The sequence below is a fragment of the Antechinus flavipes genome, chromosome 3 (assembly GCF_016432865.1).
Source record: "Antechinus flavipes isolate AdamAnt ecotype Samford, QLD, Australia chromosome 3, AdamAnt_v2, whole genome shotgun sequence".
Taxonomy (NCBI): Eukaryota; Metazoa; Chordata; class Mammalia; order Dasyuromorphia; family Dasyuridae; genus Antechinus; species Antechinus flavipes.
In genome coordinates this window covers 548,306,625-548,312,624 of record NC_067400.1, presented here as the reverse complement: position 1 = coordinate 548,312,624, position 6,000 = coordinate 548,306,625, and positions in this window count along the sequence as shown.

Sequence of the window (6,000 nt, the reverse complement as noted above, 5' to 3'; positions counted from 1 at the left end):
TAAATTTTGAATGTCCTGTTTATCATTTAGGCTATGAATAATAGATTTACAACATAAAAATATTTCTTTTTTGAAAAAGACACAGATGTAGAGAGGAAGAATACTAAATGAGATGGGTTATTAGTACAATTTCATCTTTTCTGGTTCATTCCAATAACCTAACCTTATCACAACCCTTCTCAATCTGTCCTCTGTCAGTTCAGCATATTAGTCACCCCTCTCAGCTTGGTGTCTTCTCAAAAATAGAGATGCAGAACACTGAGAGGCTTGTCACCTGGCCAAAATGTGATTATATAGCTGTCAACCTGAGTCTGTAACTGATGCTTCAGGGAGGTAGGGCTGACACTCTCCCAGAAGCTTAATTTGAGCCCAGGAGTCCTATACATATCTCTTGAAGGTCACCATAACCAATCACTCAGTCACCAAATCCTGTCAATTCCATCTCCACAACTCTATTATCTTTCTTCTCCTTTTCATTCCCACTGATACCAGTCTATTCAATTCCTCATTATTTTAACTTTGCAATAGTCTTATGATTAGTCCCTCCTGTCTTACTGGCTTTCCCTCTTTTAATCCATTTTGCATACTGATGAATCTTCCTAAGGCATAGGTCTGACCATATCACTCCCTCCAGATTGAGTTGGGACTCGAAAGACTTCAGTAACTTTCTATTGCCTATATCATAAAGCCCAAAGTCATTTACTTAGCATTTAGGGCTCTCCATGATTTGGATCTAACCTATTTTTCTCTACTCTCAAATGTGTAGTATACAATTTGATTAAAATAGATCTTTTACATTAGTCAGAGCAAGTGGAAACATCAAAGACAAAGAAAAAGCAAGAAGGAAGAGGGAGGTCAAATTCATTCACAACATTTCACAAGTATGGATTCTTGGCTATCAGAAGTTCATAATCAGGAGACAGATAATAAAGTCAAGCTTATTAATATATGATGTGGGTTCAGTTTATTGCACTCAAAGATTTCTTTGGAAGGTTGTGCATTTTAAACCCAGTCATAAGGCAATTGGTCCACTTGCCCCAAACCTCCAATAGATATAGAAACTCTTATAGTCGCTGCCTTTATTCTTTCACTGCCTTAGTATTGATAGAATGTCAACCTTATTCTCAGTGATGAGTTCTTCTTTATCATTCACTACATTTTTTTTTTAAATTTTTTATTTAATAATTACATTATATTGACACTCATTTCTGTTCCGATTTTTTTTTCCCCTCCCTCCCTCCACCCCCTCCCCTAGATGGCAAGCAGTCCTTTATATGTTGGATATGTTGCAGTATATCCTAGATACAATATATGTTTGCAGAACCGAACAGTTCTCTTGTTGTGTAGGGAGAATTGGATTCAGAAGGTATAAATAATCCGGGAAGAAAAACAAAAATGCAGATAGTTCACATTCGTATCCCAGTGTTCTTTCTTTGGGTGTAGCTGCTTTTGTCCGTCATTTATCAATTGAAACTCAGGTCTCTTTGTCAAAGAAATCCACTTCCATCAAAATATGTCCTCATACAGTATCGTTGTCGAAGTGTATAATGATCTCCTGGTTCTGCTCATTTCACTTAGCATCAGTTCATGTAGGTTTCTCCAAGCCTCTCTGTATTCATCCTGCTGGTCATTTCTTACAGAACAATAATATTCCATAACATTCATATACCACAATTTACCCAGCCATTCTCCAATTGATGGGCATCCATTCATTTTCCAGTTTCTAGCCACTACGAACAGGGCTGCTACAAACATTTTGGCACATACAGGTCCCTTTCCCTTCTTTAGTATTTCTTTGGGATATAAGCCCAATAGAAACACTGCTGGATCAAAGGATATGCACATTTTGATAATTTTTTGGGCATAATTCCAGATTGCTCTCCAGAATGGTTGGATTCGTTCACAACTCCACCAACAATGCATTAGTGTCCCAGTTTTCCCGCATCCCCTCCAACATTCATCATTATTTTTTCCTGTCATCTTAGCCAATCTGACAGGTGTGTAGTGGTATCTCAGAGTTGTCTTAATTTGCATTTCTCTGATCAATAATGATTTGGAACACTCTTTCATATGAGTGGTAATAGTTTCAATCTCATCCTCTGAAAATTGTCTGTTCATATCCTTTGACCATTTATCAATTGGAGAATGGCTTGATTTCTTATAAATTTGAGTCAGTTCTCTATATATTTTGGAAATGAGGCCTTTATCAGAACCTTTAACTGTGAAAATGTTTTCCCAGTTTGTTGCTTCCCTTCTAATCTTGTTTGCATTAGTTTTATTTGTACAAAGGCTTTTTAATTTGATGTAATCGAAATTTTCTATTCTGTGATCAGTAATGGTCTCTAGTTCATCTTTGGTCACAAATTTCTTTCTCCTCCACAAGTCTGAGAGATAAACTATTCTATGTTCCTCTAATTTATTTATAATCTCGTTCTTTATGCCTAGGTCATAGACCCATTTTGATCTTATTTGATATTGGTGTTAAGTGTGGGTCCATGCCTAATTTCTGCCATACTAATTTCCAATTATCCCAGCAGTTTTTATCAAATAATGAATTCTTTTCCCAGAAGTTAGGGGCTTTGGGTTTGTCAAACACTAGATTGCTATAATTGACTATTCTGTCTTGTGAGCCTAGCCTTTTCCACTGATCCACTAATCTATTTCTTAGCCAATACCAAATGGTTTTGGTGACTGCTGCTTTATAATATAATTTTAGATCAGGTACAGCTAGGCCACCTTCATTTGATTTTTTTTTCATTAATTCCCTTGAGATTCTCGACTTTTTATTGTTCCATATGAATTTTGTTGTTATTTTTTCTAGATCAATAAAATATTTTCTTGGAAGTCTGATTGGTATAGCACTAAATAAATAGATTAGTTTAGGGAGTATTGTCATCTTTATTATGTTCGCTCGGCCGATCCAAGAGCACTTAATATTTTTCCAATTATTTAAGTCTGACTTTATTTGTGTGGAGACTTTTTTATAATTTTGCTCATATAATTCCTGACTTTCCTTTGGTAGATAGATTCCCAAATATTTTATGGTATCAACAGTTAGTTTGAATGTTTTCTCTTTATCTTTGTTTACTCTTGCTGTTGGGTTTTGTTGGTGATGTATAAAAATGCTGAGGATTTATGGGGATTTATTTTGTAGCCAGCTACTTTGCTAAAATTATGAATTATTTCCAATAGCTTTTTGGTAGAATCTCTGGGGTTCTCTAGGTATACCATCATATCATCTGCAAAGAGTGATAGTTTGGTTTCCTCATTGCCTACTCTAATTCCTTTTATATCTTTCTCGACTCTTATTGCCGAGGCTAGTGTTTCTAATACGATATTAAATAATAATGGTGATAGTGGGCAACCTTGCTTCACTCCAGATCTTACTGGGAAAGGTTCCAGTTTTTCCCCATTGCATATGATGCTTACTGATGGTTTTAAATATATGCTCCTGACTATTTTAAGGAAAAGTCCATTTATTCCTATGCTCTCAAGTGTTTTTATTAGGAATGGATGTTGGATTTTATCAAATGCTTTTTCTGCATCTATTGAGATGATCATGTGGTTTTTGTTTGTTTGGTTATTGATATAGTCAATTATGCTAATAGTTTTCCTAATATTGAACCAGCCCTGCATTCCTGGTATAAATCCTACTTGGTCATAGTGTATTATCCTGGTGACAATTTTCTGTAATCTTTTTGCTAATATTTTATTTAAGATTTTAGCATCAATATTCATTAGGGAGATTGGTCTATAATTTTCTTTCTCTGTTTTCAGCCTACCTGGTTTAGGTATCAGTACCATATCTGTGTCATAAAAGGAGTTTGGTAGGACTCCTTCAATCCCTATTTTTTCAAATAGTTTATATAACATTGGAGTTAATTGTTCTTTAAATGTTTGGTAGAATTCACATGTAAATCCATCTGGTCCTGGGGATTTTTTCTTAGGGAGTTGATTGATAGTTTGTTCTATTTCTTTTTCTGAGATGGGACTGTTTAGGATATTTACTTCTTCCTCTGTTAGTTTGGGCAAGCTGTATTTTTGGAGGTATTTTTCTATTTCATTTAAGTTGTCGAATTTATTGGCATAAAGTTGGGCAAAGTAACTCCTAATTATTGCTCTAATTTCCTCTTCGTTAGTGGTGAGTTCTCCCTTTTCATTTTTAAGACTAACAATTTGATTTTCCTCTTTCCTTTTTTTAATCAGATTTACTAAGGGTTTGTCTATTTTGTTGGTTTTTTCATAGAACCAACTCTTAGTTTTATTAATCAATTCAATAGTTTTTTTACTTTCAATTTTATTGATCTCACCTTTTACTTTTAGAATTTCAAGTTTAGTGTTTGACTGGGGGTTTTTAATTTGTTCCTTTTCTAGCATTTTTAATTGCAAACCCAATTCATTGACCTTCTCTTTCTCTATTTTATACAAATAGGCCTCTAGAGATATGAAATTTCCCCTTATTACCGCTTTGGCTGCATCCCATACATTTTGGTATGATGTCTCATTATTATCGTTTTCTTGGGTGAAGTTATTAATTATGTCTATGATTTGCTGTTTTACCCAATCATTCTTTAGTATGAGATTATTTAGTTTCCAATTATTTTTTGGTCTACTTCCCCCTGGTTTTTTGTTGAATGTAATTTTCATTGCATCGTGGTCTGAAAAGGATGCATTTACTATTTCTGCCTTACTACATTTGAGTTTGAGGTTTTTATGTCCTAATATATGGTCAATTTTTGTATAGGTTCCATGAACTGCTGAAAAGAAAGTGTATTCCTTTCTGTCTCCATTACATTTTCTCCAGAGATCTATCATATCTAGCTTTTCTAGTATTCTGTTTACCTCTTTGACTTCTTTCTTATTTATTTTCTGGTTTGATTTATCTAATTCTGAGAGTGCAAGGTTAAGATCTCCCACTATTATAGTTTTACTGTCTATTTCTTCTTGCAGCTCTCTTAGTTTCTCTTTTAAGAATTTAGATGCTACCCCACTTGGTGCATATATGTTTAATATTGATAGTGCTTCATTATCCATGCTACCCTTTAGCAAGATATAGTGTCCTTCCTTATCTCTTTTAATTAGGTCAATTTTTGCTTTAGCTTGATCTGAGATCAGGATGGCTACCCCTGCTTTTTTGACTTCACCTGAAGCATAGTAGATTTTGCTCCAACCTTTTACCTTTAACCTGCATGTATCTCCCCGCTTCAGGTGTGTTTCCTGTAAACAACATATTGTAGGATTCTGGCTTTTAATCCATTCTGCTAACCGCTTCCTCTTTATGGGGGAGTTTACCCCGTTCACGTTTATGGTTAGAATGACCAATTCTGTATTACTTGCCATCTTGTTAACCCCGGTTTATGCTTTCCTCCCTTCTTTCCCCTTTCCCCCCTTCCAAGTATTAAGCTTGTGAGCACCCCTTGCTTCTCACAGCCCTCCCTTTTTAGTGTCCCTCCCCCCCCCTTAGAGTTCCTCCCCCTATCTTACCCCTTTCCTCCCAGTTCCTGTATTCCCTTCCGCTTAGCTTATTCCTTCCCTTTCCACTTTTCCCTTCTCACTTTTCAATGAGACGGGAGAAGTTTCACCTTAGATTGAATATGTCTTAAGATTTTTCACTTAAAGCCAATTCTGAAGGCAGTAAGATACCCACTATATTCATCCCCCTCCATTCTTTCTCTCAGATATAATAGGTTTCCTATGCCTCTTCATGAGATGTACTACCCCCACTTTACCCTTTTTCTGGTACAATGTCCTTTCCACATCAATTTCTAGAACAAGGTATACATGTATTCTTTATACATCTATATAGTCAAAATATAGTTCCCAAGATTAATCTTTACCTTTTTAGATTTCTCTTGAGTTCTATATTTGTAGACCAAACTTTTTGTTAAGTTCTGGTTTTTTCATCAGAAATAGATGAAATTCGCTTACTTCGTTGAATGTCCATCTTCTTCCCTGGAAAAAGATGCTCATTCTCGCTGGGTAAGTTATTTTTGGTTGCAT